Raw genomic sequence first — 26,953 nt, forward strand, 5'->3', positions numbered from 1 at the left:
GCTGACAGCTGTTGTAGGTTTCTGTGTAATCAAAGTCTCATAGATGGAGATGAAAGTGCCCTCTGTTCAGGCACAAATGTGCAGAGCTGACATTTTGGTTGTGGCCACCTGGGTTTATGTCATAAGTGTTCAGCTCATACAAATAACAGAAAATGCATGTGGGGACAAAGAAAATGGAGGGATGGAAATGCTTCAAACAGATAACCATTATTTTATTTGTGTTTTTTTTTCTGACTTTTGTTTCTTATACACAACAGAGAAAAATTCTTCCAAAAGAAATCATACTATGCAGCCTTGGTATTCTTAAGAAATATGTTTTGAAAGCTTGATCAATTTATATTGAGATTGATTCACTGGTATCTTTCCCTTGGTTGGTTGTGACTGCAAATATATTTTTAGAAAGATTATTCAGATTTAGGAGTAATTTATACCTATGAGATACGGTAAAATTAACTAGAGAGCCTGAGAATGGCACCCTTGGCTTTGGCTTTATGAGTGCATAATTGGATCAAGCCTTGAAGAATTCCTATACAGAAGAGTTATAACCTGAGGAATTTTTTAAGTTTCTCCTAAACATTTTACCTGCAATGCAGGAGACCCGGGTTTTATTCCTGGATCAGGAAGATCCCCTAGAGAAGGAAAGGGCAACCCGCTCCACTATTCTTGCCTGGCATGGACACAGGAGCCTGGCAGGCTACAGTCCATGGGGTCGCAAGAGTCGGACACGAGTTAGTGACTAAAGAGAGAGAATCTCTTCTCTGACTGCTTGCGTTGTCCCTCTCCAGTGGCAGTTCCTCCTTCCATATTCAAACATTTTAACTGATGTTGTTGCAGTTCATATGCGATTTGTAGCATCTCTTGTTCTGAACTTTATCCTTTATAAAAAATTTTAAATCAATAAAATATTAAGCTACCATTGGACTATCATAGAAGGCAATGGCACCCCACTCCAGTACTCTTGCCTGGAAAATCCCATGGATGGAGGAGCTTGGTAGGCTGTAGTCCATGGGGTCTCTAGGAGTCGGACACGACTGAGTGACTTCCCTTTCACTTTTCACTTTTCACTTTCATGAATTGGAGAAGGAAATGGCAACCCACTCCAGTGTTCTTGCCTGGAGAATCCCAGGGATGGGGGAGCCTGGTGGGCTGCCGTCTATGGGGTCACACAGAGTCGGACATGACTGAAGTGACTTAGCAGCAGCAACCATTGGACTATGGAGGACATTCCTTAACTCTCATTAAAGTTGAGCTATATTAAAGGACCTTTTCATTGTTTTTCACTCAGTCTTAGCTTTGTGGAGCTTGGTTGTACTCACGCAAGATGAATGCTTTGAAATGTTACTCAAATCTCTTAACTAGAGTCTTGAGAATTCACAGATTGTGTTGCCCAGTCAACACCTTTTCCTGAAGAGGCTGAACAAACATATGCAGGTTGGAAGTGTAGGGGTGAGAACGTTTTCCAACATGGTTGTATGTTTGCTGTCAAGGCATCTTTGCCAATTCTATGCTTTTGGGTATGGACTGTGTCTGTTTAGTTCACTGCTTTCTAAAAATACCTAACCAAATTCTAGCACAGATAGAGATTCAATGAATACTTGCTAAAAGATTGAATGAAGGAAAATATTTTCATGACTATTTCAATGAGGCAACCAGGAATGCTAGTTTAAATGACAGCTAGAAGGGTATATGAGGAAGCTTGCCAAAACCTTTATAGAAAATTTAACCCAGATGCCCATTTTATTCATTGCTTAAGGTAAGCATGTCTATTAGTAAAACAAACAAACAAACAGCTGTACCAGAAATATTTGTTTGGAGATCTCAATTCAGGTTGTTAAGATATTCCAAAATATGGCATTTATTTGCTCAACTCCAACTCTGGGTAATAAATATTTGCCAAGGTAGATGTGGCCTAAATATCCAACCGCTTATTTAACAAAATAGTTTGCTTAGAATAATCAAGAGTTCTCAAAGAACTATTTGTTACAACTAAGGTAGGCTATTAAAACATGAAACACATCATATCCTTTTCTAAACTCTTTGAACTTCTAAAATGATATTTTTTCATGTATTTCACACATTTGCAAAATTTTTTGCCTTTATATATTCTTCTCTATTTTGTTATGGTAAGGCTAACTAGAAAAAAAAAAAAAACTTATTCTACCAGTTTATTTCATTTCTTCCCATGCTGTCACCTTGGGATGTAAACTGTTTTTTTCTTTGAATAAAGTAGAAGAAAAATCTTATTTTCAAACTAACTTGGAAAAGTGTACATTAAAAAAAAAATTCAGTCACTCCCATAGCAGACAGTTTACAAGTAGTAACTCATTTAATATTTATATGAGTTTGGTATGACTATTAGTCTCATTTTGTAGGGGAAAATGAGGCACAGGGAAGTTAAGTAACTTTCTCAAGGCCACACAGCTTCTACACAGGAAACAGGAAAACTGGGATTCAAACATAGATAGGTTTACTAGAGTCCATGCTCTTACCCATGTATAATGTAATGTACTGTGAAGATTTTCTGAGATTATTGTTCTGTTTAGACTATCCTAAGGTCATTATCTCCAACCCTGGGCTTAAGGTAGAAAGGTTCATGTTTGATGATTTATGAATTAGGAGCTGCAGCAACTGTCCAGATTGTCTATTTTCCTCATATTTAAAGTGATGAGCTTAAGAATCTGACATTTGTAAAGGATAATCATTCTTGAATTGGGAGGGGGGTGCTTTTTCTACTATTTAAATAGTGGTGTTATAGGAATGACTGAATTTATTGAAAAAAATGTGCTGTTTTGTATCTGAATTCCAATATTTTATTTTTTTCTAATGGAACTTAACTTCTCAAATGGACAGTTGAAAGCTTAAACTAGAATAAGAATGTTTGCCTAGAGGATGAGATGGTTGGACAGCATCACCAGCTCGATGGGCAAGAGTTTGAGCAAGCTCTGGGAGTTGGTGATGAACAGGGGAGACTGGCATGCTGCAGTCCAGGGGGTCGCAAAGAGTTGGACATGACTGAGCGACTGAACTGAACTGAGGATGCTTGTATATGCTTCCCTTCTTCTCCTTTTGCTCTATCCCTTTGCCTAACTTTGTACAAAGTAAAAATGCCAGGAAGAGAAATGAAGAAAGTGATACTATTAAATATAGCACAGGTGCTATTTTCATAGATATCTGTGGTGCTGGGAAGTTTTAGCTCTCCTATTTTTATATTCTTGATGAAGCTTTTTACCATTTTTTCAGAGATATACATACTACAACAGAGTACAAGATTACTAGGGAAAGGAGTGTTATTCACTTTACTTGTGCTAGGGAGGAGAATTTAGTGAAAGAGAAGGGGAAAAGAACAAAAGTCTACTAGATCAGGATCTATCTTAACTTGCTGTTCAGTTGAATAAAATTTTTGGAGTGAAGGAGTAGAGTTTTCTGATTTTATTTATCTTTTATAGTGACTCTTGTTCAACCTTCTTATAGAATAATAGAAACAAAGATAACTGCCATGAATCTCAGCATCCCCAAGACCAGAACTTAATTTAGTAGCTGCCCAAAAAAATTTCTCCAGGTAAAATCTACCAATCCTATTTTCAGCTGAAGTTGGTAAGAAAATACAACCCAAATAAAGCATTGAACTCATAAGGCATTTTTTTTTTCCTGGAGAAAGTAAGGTTTTATGTACTTCAACTTGCAGACTTCAACACTGCAAATTCAGGTAGCAAAAGGTTGGAGCCTTTCAACTCTAGTCAAGAGATAAAACCTTGATCCTTAATATGCAGTGAAAAGATGCACATAGTGGACAATATTTTCCAATTGCTGATTCATTTGCCAGGTGTTAACAGAGAGTGTTTCATAGTTTCCAACCAGTCATTGAAGTTAGTTTTACTTCCTTCTCTTACCTTAGCAAAAATATTCTAAATTGGTACGTAAAAGTCCCATATCCTTTTGACTTCTGATGAGAGTTGAGACATATTGCAAACAAGCCAGTAAGTCCTGTCTATTGAAACTTATGACAATACCCTGTGCATACATATACCTTTAAGGTTATGTGAAAGTGGTTAATTCATCTCTCTGTGAGGATTTTATTTTTTCCCTTTTTTTAAACATTAAAAAAAACCCTAGACTTTATTTTTTTAGAGCAATATTAGGTTCACAGCAAAAATTGAGCAGAAGGTAGAGAGATTTCCCATATATTTCTTGTTAAAATTAATTTTTATTGGTGTGTAGTTATTTCACAATGTTGTGTTAGTTCCTACTGTACAGCATAATGAATTATACGATGAAGTGCATAAGGAATAAAAATGACTAGAGCCGGCATGATCTTGGATCAAGTGACCTTGGTTTCAGACGTAATGATATTCCATTGAAGAACCATGTTCGGGGCAAGTTGAATGCACATGTGAATGGTCGTGCTGAGGAGGAGTTGGTCAGGAAACGGGAGGATGGGGGTGGGTGGAGTGCAGAGCAGTACAAAAAGAGACCACAGTGCTCTACCAGGCGCTGCTGGTGTTTTCAGATTAAGATGGGGGATTAAGGAATTTTACTCAGCAATTTGAGATGCTTTGTTAGGGGCTGAGGAGATTTGAGCTGCTTTGTTCTCAAACCACATGTTAGTGAAAAAGCAAACAGGCACTTAATCCTGACAGACAGCAGAACTTGACATCAATTTGCCCCTTGGGAGGTGACCAGGAGTTCCCTGTGACGGGCTAAAATGGTCAGGCCTTGTTTTTCTGGAGCGTAATGCCAACATTCCATTCTAACCTGTGTTTCTCAGCCGTGTGGCCATAATGTGGATGGTTGGACTGACCCAGAGTTTCTTGATATTAGAGACCCTCCCCCCCGCTTTTTTTTTTCCCCTAAAAGCTAACAACAACAACAAAAAAACCTTTTAAAGGCAAACAACCTCCAAGGTGCCAGATACTTAAACAGATTTCAAACAGGTCTAATATATTAGCCACTTAGTTCTGAAAAGAAATATAGAGAAGCTGAGATTCTTTCCTTTGGAAAATAATGGGTAGTTTCTTTTCGCAATGGGATCACAGGACAACATATCCATTCTTGAGCCTATATATGATTGTGAAATAAACATCAATTCTTAAATAGAGTTTTGAGGGAGGTTCTACTGACTCACCAGTCACACTGAAGTAATGTCCTTCAAAGTCACTGAAGTAGGACGAAAGCAAACAAAAGGAATGGGAAAGAAATTAATGACTTCTTGAATTGGCTTGGATACATTACTAAATTTAAGTGTACACAGTTATCAGTCTGGCACATAATCTGAAACTGTGGTATAAAGGCTAATTTTTGCCATCTTGAGTTTGTATCACCCTTAATCCATTGACCTAAAATGCACTTTCAGTAGGCTATTGATTTACTGAACTTTGGCATGCATAGGAAAATCATTTAAAAAATCTGAATTGAAGCAGAAAATTTATAAAGCATCTTTCAAAACAAATCTTATTACATTATAAAGATTTTTTCTGGATGAATATTCAGCTAATCAATAACTCCTGTACAATACTCTGGTAGAATGTGAAAATCTGTTACATCTTAATAATTAAAAAAACAAGTTTTGTCACTAGTCCAAGGCTGTTACATTTTTACAATATTTACACACATGACTTTGAGCCCAAATTTGAGCTTTGCTCCTCCAGCTCCTCTGCAGGAACATTTATCTTCTTATGAACTAACTACTCACTACCAATGTCCCTCCACACTAACATTGTAGGTGATTTTCTCCATTCTGCTATAAACTCACAATTTTCTTTTGAATAACCAGAGTTAGTAGTCAAATAATCTTTGTTTTAGGATTTATGGGACCCTCTTTATGTTTAAATAGCATCAAACTCATTTTCAAATGAGCAGGAGCATCTTGTATAAGGAAATTAGTATCACTTCAGATTACCAAAAAGAGAACCATATTTGAGTTTGAGGGTTTAATCTGAAGAAAATTTACCTTTGCATTGGCCAATGGGATAAATACATAAAGGGCTTGTGTTTTTAGTTACCAATTCTGGAGACCAGAGATCATTTCCAGTATTTTCTATGTCTTTAGTTGTTTTCTGCAAGTACCAGTGGGAGAGAAATCTGGAATTTAAAATACTTCAAAGGGACACCCATTCATTCATTTCTTTTAAACCAGTGTATGTTAGCCTTAAATAGCCTTTAAATTGTGTTGCGCCTCTTTGTTTTATGAAGGTTTACCTGGCATATCATAAGGATCAAATACAGGGTGAAACTTCAATCAGAAACACAGTATTCATTCATTTAACTCTAGTACAGTAGAGCAAATTCAGGGTGACTCGAGGGACACAATGTCTTGTAAAACATATGTACTTAATATAAGGGTCATAAAACTTATTAAATTAAAAGCTAGGTTAAAAATAGGAAGAAAATTTATGCTGCTGTCTAAAATAGCAATAATTTCCCTTTGGCCTTTCCCTTTCCAAGTAATATGGATTCTCGTTAGGAGGGGAAAAAAAGCCAACTTATGAATTCTTCATTTTGTAGGACCAAATGCAAATCTCTTTTAACTGCAACATGCATTTTAATGGGCAAGTGATATGGCAGAAAATAGAGGAGCAAGAAGATAAGATGCTAAACCTTGAAAAGTGTACCTGTGTCTGGGTTTCAAGGAGGCTTTGTTCACAAGCCTGAACAAGCAGCCCTTTAGTGTTAGCTTGTGTCTAGGGAGAAGAGCTTGAGGACTATGAGGACAATAGAAACAACGTCTAAAATTAGTTGAACTGGCTAAGTAGTGGCAGTCCCGTGGAAAGCAGGGTGGAGAACACAGACCACACGTTGATGCCCATTCAGCTTACAGCACGGTGTCTCTGGACAAAACCTTTTCTTGTTCAAGCAAACTTTGGGGTGTTCAAAATCCATGGAAACCAGAGCATTTGAAGTCAAGAGTTTTTACAATTAAAGTATGGTTGATTTAAAATATCATGTTAGTTTCAGGTATACAGCAGTGATTCAGTTTTATATACATACATTCATAGAGGGCAATGGCACCCCGTCCAGTACTCTTGCCTGGAAAATCCCATGGACGGAGGAGCCTGGTGGGCTGCAGTCCATGGGGTCACTAAGAGTCAGACACGACTGAGCGACTTCACTTTCACTTTTCACTTTCATGCATTGGAGAAGGAAATGGCAACCCACTCCAGTGTTCTTGCCTGGAGAATCCCAGGGACAGGCGAGCCTGGTGGGCTGCTGTCTATGGGGTTGCACAGAGTCGGACACGACTGAAGCGACTTAGCAGCAGAAGCATATATATTTACAAATGTATATGTATATATATATATATACATACACATACATGCACATAGAATCTGCCTGGCAATGCAGGAATTGCAGGAGATGGGAGTTGGATCCCTGGGTCTTGAAGATTCCCTGGAGAAAGGAATGGCAACCCACTCCAGCATTCTTGCCTGGGTAATACCACGGACAGAGGAGCCTGGTGGGCTACAGTTCAGGAAGTCATAAAGAGTCAGACATAACTGAGTGACTGAGCAGCGCATATACACACAAACATGTGATCTTTTTCAGATTCTTTTCCCTTATAGGTTATTAGAAAATACTAAATATAGTTCCCTGTGCTATACAGTAGGTACTTGTTGGTTATTTATTTTATATGTGTGTGTGTGCTTAGTCGCTTCATTCATGTCTGACTTTTTGCAACCCTATGGACTGTAGCCTGTCAGTCTCTTCTGTCCATGGGATTCTCCAGGCAAGAATACTGGAGTGGGTTGCCATGCCCTCCTCCAGGAGATCTTCCCAACTCACGGACTGAACCATGTATATGTTAATCCCAACATCCTAATTTATCCCTCTCCTCCCCCTTTCCTCTTTGGTAACCATAAGTTTGTTTTCTACATCTGTGAGTCTGTTTTCAAAGTCAGTTCATTTGTATCTTTTTTTCTGGGTTCCACATCTAAGTGATATCATATGATATTTGTCATTCTCTGACGTCACTTAATATGATAATCTCTAGGTCCATGCATGTGCTGCAAGTGGCATCATTTCACTCTTTCTATGGCTGAGTAATATTCCATTATGTGTATGTACCACATCGTCTTTGCCCATTCATCTGTCAATGAGCATTTAGGTTGCTTCCAGGTTGAAGTCAATTGATCTCTACTTGTGCCTCGCTCTGTGGTCCGTGGGCCACAATGAGATAGAAAATGACACATTACTCTGCCCCCTCTTTAATCCACACAGCAAAATTATGCTGAGTCTGTTCGAAAGTTTGGCTTCAACATGACAGCCATTTTCCTAGTTGTGATCCTCAGCATAGCACCTTAGGAATTTGAATCCAAAATAAATATCAGTTTCCTTCTACTGTATGCACCCAGATATCTGCAGCAAATTTCATCTTCATACAAAAGTCTTAAGGCTGTTGAGAAGGAGCTGTGCTTGGTCATTTATCTGTTTGCTCTTAGACCAATTCCTGCTATCTCCTTGCTCTTTTGTATTTTAGGGATCTTGAAAATAAAGTGAAAGTGAAAGTCGCTCTTTGAGTGTCCAACTCTTTGCAACCCCGTGGACCTTATTGTCCGTGGAATTCTCCAGGCCAGAAAACAGGAGTGGGTAGCCTTTCCCTTCTCCAGGGGATCTTCCCAACCCAGGGATCAAACCCAGGTCTCCCGTACTGCAGGCAGATTCTTTACCAGCTGAACTACAAGGGAAGCCCAAGAACACAGGAGTGGGTAGCCTATCCCTGCTCCAGTGTATCTTCCTGACACAGGAATCAAACTGGGGTCTCCTGCACTGCAGGTGGATTCTTTACCAACTCAAAGTATTGATACATTGCCATCTGGCTTCCACAAATGGAGACTCTGAGCAAAGAAGAGGGGAGACTGGGATACCCCAGCCCCTCAACCTCCCACCTGGTTTGGAGGTGGCTCTGACAGTAAAGAATCTGCCTGCAATGCAGGAGACCCATGTTCAATCCCTGGATTGGGAAGATCCGCTGGAGAAGGGAATGGCTACCTACTCCAGTATTCTTGGCAGGAGAATTTCATGGGCAGAGGAGCCTGACAGGCTATGGTCCATGGATTTGCAAAGGGTTGGACACGACAGAGCGACTAACACTTTCACTGGCAATGACAGCATCTCCTCTGAGGTTCCAGAACCTGCCCCCTTCCCTTTGTCCCTTTGGTCTAAGGGTGGCGGTGGCTTCCTGCTATTGCCAGTTCTTGTGGTCTCCGTTTGGCCTTTCAGTTCTTCCAGCACTTTTGGAAGTAGGTCCCAGTTTAAATCCTTTTGTTGAAGTACCCCATGATGATTCTGTTTTTCTGCCTTAACTGATTGAGCAGCCAATGGATTCATTTGTAGGTTATTGGTTCAAAAGGTAAGAGATTCTGTTTGAAGTCTTCAGGCTCTTTTTGGCCATTGTTAGGCTGCTGGCTCACAGTAGTCATTTTGGCAACTGGCACACTCTTTTGGTAGACATGAAGCAATCATGTTCGAAGGCAAAGTGAGGAAGTAAGAACCACTGAAGGGCCTTATACAATGTATATTTTAAGGATATAAGAGAAGGCACATTGATGGGCCATGTGGACACACTGTTGACTTTGGCTGACTCCCCTTAGCTGGATAGCACTGAAAATGGAGGCTTCTTATGTCCCTTGAAAAAACACTCCTAAAACCCTATAATCCATTTTTCTTTTGTCCTTGAAGTCTTTTTATTTTTTTAAATTTTGCAAGTAAGTATCAAGATAGTATAAAAATCGCCTTGTTTGAACTAAGATAAGCAATTCAGACATGCACACTCAGAGACCCAAACTAACTTTGATCAATAGCGAGCTAAGCCACTTCAGTCATGTCCGACTCTTCCAACACTATGGACTGAAGCCCACCAGGGTCTTGGTAGAGGAACTCCCAAAATCATGAATCAGTTTCTTTCTTTCTCTTTTTTTCCCGCCGTCTTTCCCTATGTGATCCCGTTCCTCAACAAAACTAAAAGTTGGTTTCCATGATAAAACTTCATGGGCTGTTGTCTTGACGTGAGTTTGCCCTAAAGAGTTCTAAATATCCAACCCCAAACCAAATAGCTTTGCCATTTAAAATACCATCTTGAAGGCTGACATTTACAGAGACCTTGGGAACATGGCATGTGAGGACTTTGATTCTGTTTCTCCAGTGGCAGCTGGGCCCAGTCCAGGCTGCTCTGCCACTAACATTGTCATTGGATGGCATGAGTGGAGCTGGAGGGGACATTTTTCTTGCTTTTAGCCTCAGAGGCTTTCGGCATCCATTCAGAGTTTAAGAAATTCACACTGGTTTGCAACATATTTTCATCAGGCTCTTAGTAAGGCTTGGGAAAGCTTGAAAACAGACTGCTCATTTTGGGGAAGTCTTTCTTTGAACCCACCAATTTTATGAAATTTAAGCACATTGTTCATTGTGTAATTATAGATGAAATATTAGAGAAGTAGACTAATTATACACAATGCACTCAAGCCCAATTAAACTAGTGTCTGTGGTGAATGTAAGAGTATTCTCTTTCACTAATAAGAAATACTGTCTGAACAACAGAGAATAAAATCGTTAAATTGGATATGCTGTAGAGATTATAAATATCCTATTAGCATATAAAATGAGGATTAACCTTATTTAATCTCCGCATGCCAGATCATCAAAAGTCATATTGAACTCCAGTAATGTTGCTGCATCCATCCTGCAAAATAATAATAAAAAAACCTCACTATTAATAAATATGCCTCACTAGATGCTATTCGCATGTACTAAATTAAACTGTTGGAGGAACTCAAGTATTCCCATAATTGCTTAACAAAATGGCAAAACTACTTTTACCTATTCGTTGTGATATGATGGCTGATTCAGATGTATGTCATCCTAGTGGCTGGAAAAAGTGCGTCTCCCTGGCTGGGCAAATTAGCCTACTTCCAAATAAGTAAAATATACAATTCATCCCAGCTAGCACCACAAGTGACCTTTTGAAAATGTAAATTAAGTGATTGCACACACCAGGGGTGTGTTGAAAATGAAAATGTACGTGTTGGAGACATACTGCCACCACCGCTTCAAGTATTAATTGGCAGACTGAATCCAGTTTTCATGTTTTCATCGGAGTCACAGGAAACTCCACTTGAAGATACTCATGACTCTTGTTTTTGTGATAAATAATTGGAGTTGGGTAGAGCAACCTCTGGAGTTTAGCAAGAACAAGGGGTTTTTCAAATTTTTTTAGAAGTTGATTTTTTAATAAGTAGGGGAGCATTCATATTGACTAGTTTATTTCTTCTAATAATTATGTCTGTTTATAAAATTTACATATATAGTTACTATTCTCTGGGTAAGCCCTGAAAAATAAACACATGGAACTTATAACTTGATAAAATGATCCTGGCAGAAGAAGGTACTAAAAAAAGTAGAGTAGGTTTATTAGCACAAATAAGAGGATGTATGGTGAGTATTGGTAATAACTAGGCAGAAGATGGCATAGATGGTCATACAGTAACTAAGGAAGACAGACAATTCAAAATAGTACTTTAAAATAAGAGTTACTCAGTGTTCTGAAGAGACAAGCTAACTATTTGGAACTGAGTGCTCTAGAAGTGAGATTGAAATGAAAAATGAAAACTCTAGAATACAACTATATTAAATGACAAAAATAGAACAGATCAAAATACCCTAATGGCAAATCAAAAGGTCAGGCACTATCAGTCATGCCCAGCTTGAATTCAAATTCAAGTTATGACATTAAAAATATTGGTTATGTGGTGTCACAAGTCATCAGCAAAGTTGAAGAGAGTGTTTGTGTATTCCTGTCCTGGACTGTGATCTTTCACAACTCAAGGACAGAAATCTGTGAAGGGGTTGGTGGCCAACGAGCAGCTCTTTGTTGGAATAGAGGGAAAGGGGCTGCAGTCAATCTTTCTTCCTCTCTCTTCCCTCCCTCTGTCTCTTTTCCCTTCCCTCCCCACTCCTTCTTTCTTTCCAAGAGTTCTTGTTTATATTCCTTCTAAGATTTGATAGCTGTTTTTCTCTCATCGTGAAAATCTTCAGGAGACGGGACTATGAATATATTTATAAACATTGAGAATGACTGTGGTCGTTCAGACTTCATGTTCCTAATTGGGCGCATTTATTTAGAAAACAATCAACATGTACACCTTTTCTTTGGTAGAACCCTTTCTCTTACTTTGCTTAGGTGGTCTTGCCCAAGAAAACAAGTTTAGTCCAGATTTCTGAGAAAACTCAGATGGAAAGAAACTAAGAATACACTGGAGGGATCAGGTCCGGAGGGCCAGTACGGTACATGCTGTCCCAGCCTCTGGGCAAGGACTGACTCCAGGAATACAGAAGGGTCTGAATGGGAGGCTAGAATTGGAAAACACTCACCAAACACATGAAGTGAAATGTGATTTGATTGCATTATGCTTCAGGATGCTAATGCAAAGCAAGCAAGGTGTATGTGCAAGGAGAAACTATAGTTAACTTTTTTTGCATCCTGGGGCCAAAGCTTGCCAAACCCAGGAGACTTTCTTTCAGTTCAGTGACATCCGCTGTTAGGGTTTCTTTCCAGGCTTCTTTGCTTTTAAGACCACTTGCACAATAATATATATATATAAAAAATCTTCTGTGGCTACTTTATGATGTGGAGAAGGCAATACGGAGGGAATCCAGTGTTAATAATAATGGCATTTTTGCCCTTTTGGACAAACCAACAATTTAGGAGTTTCAGCTCTTATTTTTATATTACTTAAACCTAATTAAAAGCTATCTGTAGGGCTATTTTTTTTTTTTTTTACAATTTCTTTGAAGTGCTGGGCACCTGAAGAAAATCCTGTTCCTTCAAATTTTTGATGAGATTATGGATTTTCTGTGACAATATCACTTTAAATAGGCCTCCTCCCCTGCCTCCACGTCTAGCTTGCATAGAGCAATTGAGCCTGGCCTCCTTACATTATAGGTAGATGGTTTGGTTGTGACATGGGATCATTCTGACTTCAGAAAAGCAGTAGACAGTGTCTAGAAGAAAAAAAAGGTCTTTATGGAGAAGATCAAAAGGGACATGAAGGCAAAACCTGACTTTCACTGAAACAGGGCTGGGGACCAGGCCTCCAGTTTGCTTATTGTAATTCATTGCTTGTTTCTAGGCCCCATGATAGAATTCTTCCATAACAGACAGAGGACTTTGTGAAATTGTAAATGAGTACGACTTCAAGCACTCTGTGGAAATATATTCTCCCCCTATAGCCCATACATTATTTCTGCTTAGTTATGGTGGCTCACATTTCCCATAAGTATCAGAGAGAACTTAATTCAGCTCACACCGCATCACTTTAAAATTGTGCAGCTCTCTTAATCAACCTTTGTATCAGCCACAAATGTGCTGTATGACCTAATTTGAAAATGTCTCAAAGTGCTGACTCAAACTGTTAGTGAATAAAGGCTAGTCATTACCATTATGACACTAATGTGATGCAAAATAAAATTGAGTTGCATCAGCTGAACATTAGTTTGCAAAAATATTAGTGATTGAAGCCATTTTCTGTTCATATTTTATTTATGCTTATATATGTATACATATGCATATATTTATTTATTTTTTGAAACAGCCTTGTGACACATTTTTAAGTGTGGGGAAGGAAGTTTCATTTTTAACACGGACAAAGCCACAAGATTAAAAGTAGATCATGTGTATATCATGATCCCTTCTCTAAAAGATGAAAACATATTGTTGCTGAATTCTTATTAAAATATTTATATGCATCTAAGCAATAACATATGAAAATTCTCATCTTCCCCTGTACTTTGATGGCAGTTTCCAATTTTTTGACAACTGTGGCACTACTTACTATTTTCCATCAATCATAAATTATCTGATTTTTGGAATAAAGATTTGAAATTCATTTCTGTTGTGGATCCTCTTTCCATGTCTTTACTTGACCAAAAAATATTTTTTTGACATAGAAATATGTACTCTTAATAAATGTTGGTGATACTACTTTTGAACAAAAGAAAGTAGGATATGGGACTAGAGATTATTTAGCTTTACCCCTTATTGATAATACTTTATAGAAGGAAGCATAAATTACCTTATATAGTTTAGATTGTTCTGAAAAAAATGCATGTGCTTTTTTAATTCTAATACATCCTAGAGGTAGCAATGGTTTCTGCCTATAAGCTGATAATTAATAATTGAAAATAAATAAGCATGACTCCATTTTTCCTAAATTAGGGAAATTGTCCCAATAGTTAATCAGAAATTCTGCACTGGATCCCATCTGGGGGTCTCCTGAATCCTGAAAATTCTGAACATAAAATTTATACATTAGTGGTCAAATACTTCTGATTTTACTTATTTAACAGTGAGAACAAGCCAAGCTTACAAATACCCCGGAGATAGATGGTGCTTTAAAATTTTCAAGGACGAGAAGTTTTGGCTATCAATAAATTACTTAACCTTCAGGTTGAGAGAGTATATATCTTCATATTGTATCACTATAAACAATTGGTAGAAAATATAGATAAAATTAAAATGCTGGCAAGCTTTGTTCATTCACTTTTTAGAAAAACAAGTAAAACCTTAAAGCGAGATGTGTAGAAATTTGCTACTACGTGATACTTGAGTACTTTAGTCCATTTTATGTTATGTAACATGGGACTTGGACTGTTTTTATGACCTATGTTTTATTTCCACGTGAAGATAACCCAGATTTTTAAAAAAGTAAGTTTGAAAAATTTCAAAATGGACTTGCCAAAACCAGCACTCAGAAATATGTGTGCTTTCAACCACACGTACACAGGCACACTTTCAATTTACCTAAACAAGAGGATCATGGTTTTTTCGCTAAAATCCAATTGTTATTAATTTTAGGTTGGGGGGCGGCGTGGGTGTGATGGCTGCAAACGGATTGCCAGTCTCTTAACAGTTCATCATTCTTGAATGATAGAAGTGTAGCAGCAACCTTCTGAGAAAAATCTTTCCTGTGGATTTTACTTTGTCCATGCCAGGACAAATTGCGTGCTAAGTTGGAATAATTCTGAGATGGAAGACACCTCCATGACTGTCCTTGGAATACTGAGGAGCTGACATTCCTCTTTGGAAGATGAGGGGAGAATGCCCCCTACCCTCTTAGTTGATGATTTACCGTGCTCTCCCCTGAGGCCACAACTGATGATCTGTAAGCTTGTTGAGTTTTGAAGCAAATACTAAATATAATCAATATATAAAAATTAAAAAAAAGAGAGAGAAAAAAATGCAATGAAAATTTATGACCTTAACATTCCTTCAGGGTCAAGCAATTTATCAAATTCTCTCACTTTCTGGTTTCAATTACACAGCCATTGTGGAAGGAACTTATTTTAGCAGGTTCATTTGCCTCAGTGGGGAATACAGGACTTTGGCCTAATGCTTCACCTTTAGTGCAGGCCATTTGAGCCTTAGAACAAATACCAATCATCACTCTTTGGGAAAAAAGAATCTGCATCCGCATGGCCTATTGGAATGGGGTTTCTGTCAAGGTAAACGGTTGTCGGCAATGACTGTGGTAGAGTGGCGATAAATCCCATTTTATTGCTGAAAAATTCCAGCTTCTCTCCATGCCTGACAGCTCCCACATTCTCATACCCATTTGGGCAATTTCTGCGCTCTGTCCATCTGGTTCTCATTACCTCTCAACCTGCCTGCGTCTGATCCAGAAAAAGTGCAGGTCAGAAACAGGGGAAAAGAAACCGAGGTGATGGACAAAACAGAAAGCAGGGGGGTGGCCTTTGGAGGTCAGGGTAGAGGTGAGGGAATGACAGGAAAGGGGGATCCCGCTTAGGTGCGCACCGGCCGCTGGAAGGGGCCGCTTAGATATATTACAGAAAGATAATAACACAGCCTGAGCCTGGAAGTCAGAGGGACCCGTATCTTTGGATTCAAGCCTTTCAAAGGCACCTGCTTTGAGGTGGAGGAGAGAGAGAATGTGGTAGATATGGGTGGAAGGGGCTAGACTAAGGGACAGCCCAGTCCATCCCATCTGTCAGGGGTACTGTGTCACAGGGGAGAAAGGCGTCAAGTTCAGCATCAAACAACATGAAGCTTGGAGTCCCGTGTACACAACTGGCGTGCTTCCAAATATAGGGATGAAACTGCTGGAGATTGAATTTTGACTCAAGAATGTAAGTGTTTTAGAAGAAGAAAACTCTAGGGCCACCAACAACATTGTCTCCCTTTATTTTTCAAAGACAATTAATATTTAAAAATGAACTAATAGGCACTTTTATGGAATGGTTCATTCATGGAACGACAGGACTGGCAGTGAGTGGCCCCCAGTGACACATATTTTTTGGAATTGCTGTGCATTTATGCCTTTGAAAAGTTGGTCTCATTCTCTGAAGCTGAAAACCTTTTGATCATAACTGCTTCTGACCTAAAATTGCCCACCATCACCATAAGATGCCTCTTGGGGACAAAGATATAAATATAGTAAATATCTGCTAATAGACATGAATAACAGGTCCACTTAGACAGTATCCTAAATTAGACTAGGATGAAACTGTGTAACTTTTATATGTAAAAATATAATTTTTTCTTCTTATTTTGATGGGGTTGTGATAGCTAATACTAAAAATTTGGAAAATATATGAAAGTAAAAGTGATGAAATAAATACAAATATTTTTACTGAATAAAAATTTTGGAATCAGATGAATGGTTACTTAGATGGTGGTTGTTTCATCACCTGTTGTGATGGCAAAGTTTGCGATTTTGTCTTAAAACCAGGTATGATCATGTGTTCTTACATATGTTGGAGAGCAGAGGCACTGCTATGATTTTCAGGCAGAATCTCTTACTCTAGATATGTTTATGCAGACAATATGTCTTAGCGTGTTTTGGATCCTCGGGGTACAAGACCTCAAAATTCACTTTTTCACAGTCAGACCCCTAATGCTATCATGAGTATCTTGGTTTTATTGGTTGAATTCTAGTATCAAGATGACGTGAAATTTTAGTTACTGAGCCATACCTTGCAGATAAGTAATACTGGCCTCTAATATTTAAGATTTAATTTCAAAAGTTTCAAGTCATGCATGTGTGAGAGAATTTCTATCAAATGTATCTGAAATTGTAAGTAAACTCTGCGTGAGACATTTGAGTGGAAAAAGAGGTCATTTATAAAAATTTTAAGTTAAAATGACTAAACAGTCTGGAGTGAAGTAAATTACAGATGATCAAAAATGGAAGTTTGCTATTTGGCAACTTTAAACTGAATACTTTCTGTCAACAAATACAGCTCTGAAACAGACATTTTCATGTGTACATATTAAAAGGCATAAACTTTTGGCTACTATTACATATCCATTAAAATGGCCATAATATATGGCATCTCTAATTTGGAAAGGAATTTCAGATTCTTAGCCAAAAAAGAATCTCATTTGAACTCAACTTTTCAGTACTGTACATATGTCAGAGAGATGTGATCACTGAAACTCTAAAGGATATTTGTTTCTTTTAATAGCATAGCAGAAAATTAATGGCATGGGGGAGGGTGAAGTGACAATTTAACTTGATGCTTGATAGCTGTTTACTTACCATTGTGTGCCCAGAGTTCAATGTCCTGTAAAAGAAAGCGGGAAATAAAGAAACCACAACATTCATATGGCTTTTAGGAAACTTAAGACACATGGAAGAAAGTGCTTAGAAAGCCATTGAGATGTTTACAAAACAAATCATTTACATTTAACTTTTGTGTATGTAAAACCTGGAATGCCCACAAAGACAGAACCAACTTTAGCTATAAGAAATATTTTGGCATCAAAATGGTTAATAGTATTATAGCTTCAAAAGAGCCTATTGGCTCACCCTCAAGGATGCCCTGCGGTTGTTGTTAAAGTCATCAGATGAAGCTAGCCTTCTCAGCTAGCCTTTAGATTTGTCTGCTAACAGTAAAAATACTATAATAAATCGGTAACATATGTTGCCAGGCAAGGAAAAGTGATATAAATAAAGAGAGTAGGAGACCCAAATCAAGTACAATGTGAAAAGAATTTAACTTTCAATCTATTGGTTGGCTAATTACCATTTGAAAAGTAATTTGAAAGTGTTACTGTTATTTGCTTATATTCTTCCTCATTATTTTTTTTTTTTCCTCTTCAGATTGCATTCTTACCCAAATTCTCTTCGTGATTGCCTGTTTTGCGGCTTTGGGGTAAGTCCCAGTTTTCCACAACCTTAAGAAAAAAAAAAAATGCATAACATAAAAGATGCCAAAAAGACTTATGTGTCCTGATGTGTGGGTTTCGTGAAATATACATGGGTTTGTTGAGGAGGAGGGCGGCTAATGAAATAAAGAGAAGGGGTTTGTTTCTGCAAGAATCCAAGAGTGTGTGAAAGTGTGCATTGCAAACGAGTCTCCCATCAGGAAAGCCACCTCTGGAATGGAAATGACAAAGCTTGGAACACACACAATCAATTATTTTCACTAGCATTTAAAATATAGAAAACAAAATCTGCTTTGGGAATTGACTGAATATTTTATTTAGCTTTTTTATTGAGACATCCTTTGAAAAATGGCATAATATAAATAGTTTTACAAAGCAACAATATAATCAATCTCTAAACTAGAATATAAATCAAGGATTTCATTAACTGCTGGTAGCCAGTTTGAATTGTAGTCTTGTCCATAATGCCTATCTATCTATGTATGTCCAAGTTATATTAAAAACCTTTAAATGGCTTTGTAATATCAGCTACATCTAGCTATTATAATAATTAATGGTACTGTTTTATAAATCAATACATGTATTCTTGATAAATTCATATCCAGTTAATGGTGTAATTTAAATAAAAAATTAATGTAATAAAGGACATACAGAAATGGGCAGGAAATCTTTAAAGGTTAAGAGACAAATTTGTCTAAATTCATTTTTAACCTGTTTTGAAAAAAGTTTGTATTTAAAATCAGCAGAGATTTACCTTGTTTTTGTGAAACGAATCTTGTCATGTCTAATGGTATAATGGTATCTGGTATTGGATTTGTAAGGTATTTTCCTTTTTTAACTGCTGAGTTTTAATTATGTACTTATTGTACTGTTGGGTGTTTTACTACCACTGTATTCTTGACTGTTCTTTAGAAAAAGAGAACAAAACAAACTAAAATCCTCCAACCAGTCATGTATTTTCAATACATGAATGAAATGTAAATGCTCTTTTTAAAAAATGTATTACTAAATGAACTGTGCTGAAAATCTCCAAAGTTATACACAAATTTTATTTAGGGGGAAATCTGGCTGATTAGTTCAATGAATTTACATGTGTAAGAGCTCAGTGTTTTTACTGCTTTCACTGAATGAACATCCTAGGGATGTTAGAAAGAAAAGAAAAGAAAAATGCATTGAAGAGTCCACAGTGTGTTTTAACGCTGTACACGGGTGGAGAAACATTCTACAAAGAGAAGAGTGTATTATTGTTCTAATTTTAGAAATATATATCGAAGGTGTATTAAGGAGATTTGGAAAAACAACTGAATGTTGTAGGTGATCAAATACAACCTTAAATCATTCCAAATAAAATTTCATTCCGTTTATAGAGTAAGCATTTCACACAAAATATCTTTCAGAATTATGCAGACCAGTCTGCCCTGCCATTCTCCGTGACATGGTGCAGAAATGTTACTTTAATCCACTGAGCTTTTTCTGACATTTTTCTTAACATTGCTGAGCCTTATTTAGAGCAGCAAAGGAGATGTGTGCAGTTTCCTTTGACACTGATGGGTGTTTCAAAATGTTACAGGAGAGAGAGAGAGAGGGAGAGAGAGGAGAAAAGATTTGCTGCCAGTCACTTCATCAATAGAGCTACAGGAGCAATTACTATTTGTTAAAAGTTTCCATTTCAAATGAAGCTAAATTTTAAAGAAGCCTCATTCCTTTAGAAGAGCTGCTGTCTGGAAGAGGACGGGAGAGAACACACATTAGAGATTGCATGTTAACGTGTACTCAAGTACTGGAATCATTTGAAACGTATTGTGTTTTTAGATGAAACCTACAGCAAAACCACTCCTAAGAGGCTTAATTTAGGTTTTATAGGAAGAACATAAAAAAGACCAGGTTACAGCCACACACTGAAATATGGGGTACATTTTAAATATCTTCATTTAAAAACGTATGTTTATTTTCCCTCCTGGGATCACTAACGTGGGTCTCGACAGAGAAAGCGAGGACATGCTACATTCTTAAAAATTATCTGTTAAAGGGATCACATTCCAAGACAGGTTTGAGCATTTTTATGACTACAGATAACCTCTTAATTATGTCGCTGCCTTCCACTTGTTAATCAGAGACATTCAGCACGGTTAACCAGAGAATGGTTGCCTTTAGAAGACTACAGTATTTTTTAAGGACTAGAAACACTTTATTCCTATCATCATATCATTGCATGTATGATTTTAGCACTGCTAGAAACTTACCTGCTTGAAATACCAAACACCAAAGATAAGGTCTAGTTGCCTGTAATGGTGCTGTTAATTACTTGAGACTGTGCAGCTCATGAAAAATTTTAAGGGATAGATAATTTTACTTTTCTTGCCTCTCCCTGTCTGGCTCCTTCACCTCTCACACAATTCCTTTGAACAATTTTAGTTGTCTTCTGTGGTCAGCAATGTCTGAGATACTCAGAAACCCTTTCAGAGAGCAAGGTGTGAGTGGAGTAAATAAAATCATGTTTCACTGTTGGTATATCAACCCTCCTAGGTAGTTTTCCTGCCAGCCAACCTGCGTGCTGTTAAGGCCCATAAAATTATGCAATAGTGACTTCTTTGGAGGTTCTTTAATCAGATAATGGCCGGTGTTAGGAGGGAAGGGCCCAGGGCGATGTTGCTGGCACTTAACACTGGGCTCGGTCATTACTTGTCTGGTAGAGACCAATAAACAGCTGATTACTATCCTATAAGGAGCCAATATTTTACATTTATCCTAGTTATTTTCTTCTTCTCTTTGCAACTTCTCATAACAACAAGCATTTGTCAAGAAGACCTACGAGCGGTAACCTCACAGGCCCCTTAAAAATTAGAATTTTCCTAGCGTGAAATGATGCCTTTTGTGAAATGGTGAGAATGATTTTGGTTTTTACAAGAGCAGAGGTTTGATTACTTTAAAGCCCATTTCTTTCAGATGTGGAGACCCCTGGACATCATCCCCCCTTCTCCCGTCCCCTTCTCTCCTCTATGACAGGTTCACAGGCTGCAACCAAGGGGTTTTAAAATGCAAATATTTATACTTGAGCTCTGGCAATAACAGAGTCAGTTTGCTTCCTCTGTTAGCCTGTGATAATTGATGCTTCATACCTGGAACTACGTTTCATTTCTCTCTTTACACATGAAGATATTATATAAATAAAAGATAACTTATGGAGAGGAAGCAGCCATTTGAAATAATAATCCTAAATTTGACTGGGTAATCTTTTAAGGCTTTAAGAGTCAGAGATGCAGATTTCCACACTTTTAAAGGAAACCTGATTACAACCAGGAAATGTGTGCATTTTTTGAAAGTCTATTGAATTTGAATGCCTGAGTGGGTCAAAAAAGAAAAAAAAAGAAGGATTAAAGGAAGGCAGAAGAGAAAAAGATGTGAATGTTACATATACTTTAAACTAAGGTATTCAACCTCATGTTTAGACTTCTTGTTACAACGTTACTGACTCTATATCAGAATATAATTTTTTCATGACCTATGTAAATTGCAAAACAGTGAGTCTTATAAAATGCCTCTCTTGCCTGGGATCCTCATCTTAGAATGAACAGCAGTATACCCAGAAGAACTGGACCCTAATTTCAGAACCTCATACAAAGCCAGGCAATTCTTGAGCCAAACAAACAAAGGGGGTGTAAGTGATTTCATTTATTTTGATAATCCTCCTCCTGCACAGGGGCATTTTGCTGTCTTTGTCAAAGTGAATGACAACAATTTGGCCAACTCTCTCTGAGCTGCACTCAACAGTGACAGGCAAATTATCAGAGGCCCTGCACTTCTTATTATCAGAGGAGAAGCCATCAGGGGGACGCATGGAGGATACCTCTCCCTTGTCACTATTTGTCAGTGGGACAAGGGCCACTGCTATGGGTAGCTGACAGGTAATTTCAACAATAACAATTACTCCTATTACTGGTGTCATAAACAATTCGCCCAAGGCATGACAATAGCAAAGCTTTATAATTCAATGCCATATAAATAAATGCCAGCAGGTAACAAGTAATTTAGCTCCAATCAAGCTTTCACCCCAGCCTTAATATTGTTATTGCAAGAAAATGGAAAATTGAAAAAAATTCAATATGTTAATGAATTAAGAGAGGTTCAAGGGCTAGACAAGAGGGGTTGAAAGGGAAACCAAAATTATTATGGTATCATATTTGATGCCATGCTGGGGGCCAAACAGCAGTATAATTACTTTAAGATTAAGAAGGGGATCAAAAGTGCTGTTTGCCTCTGACTTCAGACCTGGGAAAAACATGACACAGCCTTTCAAAATCCGCCTCTGTCCAATTTCTGAGGAATATAAGTAGAAATATGAGAATGTGTATGTAATGTAGCATCTTGCTGACTTTTTGTTCCACCTGAAATATTTCATTGGAAACAGAGGCATGAGTACCAGAGGAACATTTCCATCTGTTTAAGGAAATCGCATCCGCACCTGCTTCCTTTACATTAAGTCTCAGACTGAAACTATTGTAATAAGCATATTTTTATCTGTGCTCCAGGTAGGGCTGCGAACTCCTCCTTGCTCTCCAGCTGTCCACCTTTTGGAAGTGGGCTCAAGGATACCGTCCCATCTTCCTCTGTAAAACTTCCTGATCAAACCAATGTGCAGTTTCGCTACTTGTCCTGCAAGACAATGTGTCATCATGGTGACAGCAGTAAAAGAATTTGAAAATCTCTAATTAGGGGAGCTGCAGAGCAATTAACGCATGTCAAATTTCACTTCATCAAGTGCCACTCTAATTTTCCCTCTAAAAATTAATGGATTTTTTTTTTCCTTTTGGTATGTGTGTGTGTCCCCTTAAGGCAATGTTGATTCAAATCTGCTCAAGATGCAGTGTTGCACAGCTAAGCATCTTCTTGATTACAATCCGCCACACTTCTAACTGCGCTCATTCTCACTGCCACGGATACTTTGTCAACAGTCAAATTACACCACGCTGATAACAATGCATAATGGTGTTCCTCCTCCGAGGCCCCTGGCAGGAGATGGGGTTCATAAAAATGTGATGTTTTCTTCTCAACTGTTTCTCAAGGAAGTTTGTATGACCAGGTCACTAGTTAGGCATTCATTTTTTGAAATGAATTCGTTAATTTCAAGGAAAGGAGAGAAATGATGGCATATGAAAACAGCTCATTGAAAAAAGGAATCAGAAGAAGAATGAGGAATTGAAAATATCCGTGGCCAAAGTTTTGCTTAAACACTTTGTTCGAAGACATTTTCAAGAGCACTATTCTTGGTTAAATACCAGGATTTTTTTTTTTTTTCTTTACTTATGGGCTATAAACATTGGAAGCCTCTCTTGAACAGACAGTATTTAGATTATGAGAGAAGTTTGTTTAACTGCCGTATTTGCCAGAATCCTCAAAACATTACAGGACACAGAAGATAAATGACTTTTTTTTAAGGTCAGGACTGTATATTCCAGATAAATGTTGATTCATTTTAACTATTTTTTATCCTAGTTGCTTGTTGCAGATCTGTATCTGAGTCACCAGCCCATAGGAGGAATATTTCTCACTGAAAAAATGAAAGAAACACAGTGATTAGATGATCTTACTTTCAGTCTTTTTAGAGATTATTCAGATTTTATGTCTAAAACACAATCGGATCCAGAACAAAAAAGGGGAAATTAAACAAAATGCTCGATGTGTATCTTTGCAGATTGTTCAGGGAGTAGAGAACATTCACATGGATGACATTTCAGTTTTCTCATCATGTAAGTATATTTTTGGTTATGTTTTCTCTAGTCATATTTAGTAAAATATCAAATTCATGGAATGTACACTTCATTTTTAAAAAATTCACAGGTTGAGTCCAACTTTTCATTCACTGACAACTAACTTGAAAATCTAAAATTTGATATTTTGAGGTTTGTATTTCCAAATATCAAAAATTTCTTCCTTCTCATAAGGCATGTTCTTAAGTGGTCTATTTCAAACAAAAGAAAATGACATTCCACTTTCAGCTAGCAAATGTTAGATTTCTCTCAAAGCTGATTGGGGACTCACTTGGAAGTTTTGCCATTAGACTCACACAAATTGAATTATATTCATCTTTCCCAAATATTGTTCTTCAAACTCTATAAATATAGCAATACTAGGTTTCAAGTTTCATGTGACTTGTTTACAAATAAAGGTATCTTGAGGGGGGGAAAAAAACAAGCTCTTTGTACTTCAGAAGGACAAAAACCTGGAACAATCTCGTATTAAAACATTAACAAAGGATTGTAAAGGGAAATTTAAAGGGATAAAACTTGATTATATAATGCAATCCAGCAGTAATCAATTTTACCTTCAATATCTTGCTTTTGTTTTCCAAATGCTAAATAAACAATACATAATGCATCCCTCATCAGCCAAACCATGGAGGCTCTGTGCTCAAATAACAGGAAACATATTCAATTTTCCTAACAGAAGACAGTTCATTAAGCTGTGCCACATCAAATAAAACTTTAATTTCTCCAGCATCAGAGTCGCAATGAAAGCAATTGAAGAAGATGAGCCATATGGTACTTCTATCAGCAAACACATATTGCTCATTCCCCCAAAGTTTTCTAATTCTGCTCCCCAGACCTGTGTAATATAGATAATGTGCTCCGAGAGCAGCAACCATGAGCTATCTAGTGTACACTTCTAATACTGTATTTAATGGGAAATAATGAATCATAAAAGCCTAGAGAAGACGGCTTTTGCTAACCTAAATCTCAGCTGTAATTTCATTGTTCTGTGCCTAAGATGCTGTTTGCCCTTTCCAAACAACAGCAGTTGAGCATAATTATGCTGCCTCAAACCTGGGCTGGCAAAAGCATCTCTAATAGAACCAACCAAGTTTCTATTAACTCCTGAATTTCTGAATTTAATGATGTGCTGATGCAGGCATGGAGATAACCAAGCATGTGTCGTTTCCAAACCCAAAGAAACATTTTCTCCTTCTGCTCTTTGGTCAGACTGCTCAATGCTTTATATTTCCTCCTCCACTCCCTCCTCCCCCCACCCCCAACCCATGCAACAGGAGTGGCATGATTAAAAATGAGGAGATTTTCTTGTTATTAGCGAATTTGACATTTGCCTGATGAAATGCACATAAAATGTGAAAGCCCCACAGTACTCAGAAGAAATGTCTCTGCTCCAATCCAGGCAACCAAGATGAAATCATTTAAGTAAAGGACGGTACATCTTTTCTCAGAATGTGGAGATTGGATTATAAATGAAAACCAAATATCGCAGAGCTTTTACAGTGATGGTATTTTGATGCATGTGAAGTGTCTGGTGTTACATCTCTCACCTTAACTGCTTGGATTATTAACCTAAACATCATACACATGTTCACGTGCAGCAATTTCTCTGTCCTGGGTCCAGCCTGTCTTCCGGCAAGAGACTGGGTTTGGGGCTTAATTCCTTTGAAGAGAAAAAAAAAAGTTTCTATTCCCTCTCCCCATCACTGCCCCCCCACAAATAGGTTAATGAATTTAGCTTTTCCATTTTTAAAGCTCATCAAATCAATATTTTCCTAACACAGTGCTAATTGAAAATACCATCAAATAACACTGTGGCTATATATTGAAAACATATTTTAATGGTTTTGTTTGTTTTGGTATCATATGAGCCAAGGATGGTTGAATTAAAAGGAGACTTTTAAAAGTTAGAGATTGCCTTTTTAAAGCTTATTAAAATCAGCATGTTACATGCCTGTCTCTGAATTAGCTCTACACACTTGATTGCCATCATTAACACTAGTTGTTTGGTGTTGCTCTGTGGTGGCTCAAAGCAGATTCCTACTAGTTATTAACTTGAAATCTCTTTTCATTGAAATTAAAAAAAAAAAAATGCTGGTCTGTGGAAGAAACAGTCACCAAAAGAAACAGGCCTATGAGACTATGAAAGGACCAACAGGTAAAAGAAGGACAGTCACGTCTAAAACACACTCAGGAAAAAAAATCATGACAACAACACAGAAGCAGTCCATTGATTATATTTCATGAATGCCTTAAAACAAATGTTTAAACAGTTTTCTGAAACAGTGCAGAAAACCCCTGCATGCTCCACTGGCTAGCAATGACAATGGCCTATTGCAATGTAAAACACGCTGGAGAATAAAAAGGTGCTTTTTGTTACCATTTTATCAAAGCTGTTCATCTTCGAGCTGCAGGCAGCATTTTGCTGGAATTGCAGATATTTCTCTGTCCAGGCTCCTTTGTTTGTGCATCTCATTTGCATATATTTATCTCCAGCTGAGGGTGCTTTCTGCTCATTAAGGCCTCCCTTCCCATTATTTCATAAGCCAGCTGCTGAGAGAGATTTCACCTGTGGTGACTGAGAAAAGAGGGGTGAAAAACTAAATTCTTCATAAAAAGGAAATCTTCTGAGTCTCTTCCCCTATAAATGGGCACCATTTGTGTTAAACAGCCTCTTGTCATGATAGATGCCTCTGGAGGTCAGGGGTTAAAGTTGATTTGAAGGTCAGCAGTAAAACAACAGACAAACCAGACGCCAAACTGGTTCCTTAGCTGTCGGTGGGAGCTGTGGTACAAACAGGTCTTGAACCTTTTTCAACCTCTAATAAAACAGGGGATGAATCTGAAGTGGATCAACCAGGCCCCTGAGGCAGCAGCACAGAAAACACAAATAATATCAATATCAGGCAGCCACAGGAAACAATGGGGCATTTCTCCGTGCTCCATGCATGCTGCTATTGTTTCAAGGGCTGGGGAATTAATTCCACTTATTTATTTAAGGCGTGTCAACTCACTG

At 37.8% G+C, this 26,953-nt stretch overlaps 2 long non-coding RNA genes across 2 annotated transcripts; one reads left to right on the forward strand and one right to left on the reverse strand.

Moving 5' to 3' along the window:
* The first annotated feature begins 17,799 nt into the window (after nt 1-17,799).
* LOC133257224 (uncharacterized) lies at nt 17,800-25,494 on the forward strand. The gene is made up of 3 exons (XR_009739460.1): nt 17,800-18,017; nt 18,108-18,159; nt 23,865-25,494. It is a non-coding gene; the product is annotated as an uncharacterized LOC133257224 (long non-coding RNA).
* LOC133257223 (uncharacterized) lies at nt 23,124-26,406 on the reverse strand. The gene is made up of 3 exons (XR_009739459.1): nt 26,318-26,406; nt 25,488-25,600; nt 23,124-23,720 (listed from the first exon to the last, which is right to left on the reverse strand). It is a non-coding gene; the product is annotated as an uncharacterized LOC133257223 (long non-coding RNA).
* Between the last annotated feature and the right edge of the window lie 547 nt (nt 26,407-26,953).

This window comes from Bos javanicus, chromosome 11 (assembly GCF_032452875.1).
Source record: "Bos javanicus breed banteng chromosome 11, ARS-OSU_banteng_1.0, whole genome shotgun sequence".
Taxonomy (NCBI): Eukaryota; Metazoa; Chordata; class Mammalia; order Artiodactyla; family Bovidae; genus Bos; species Bos javanicus.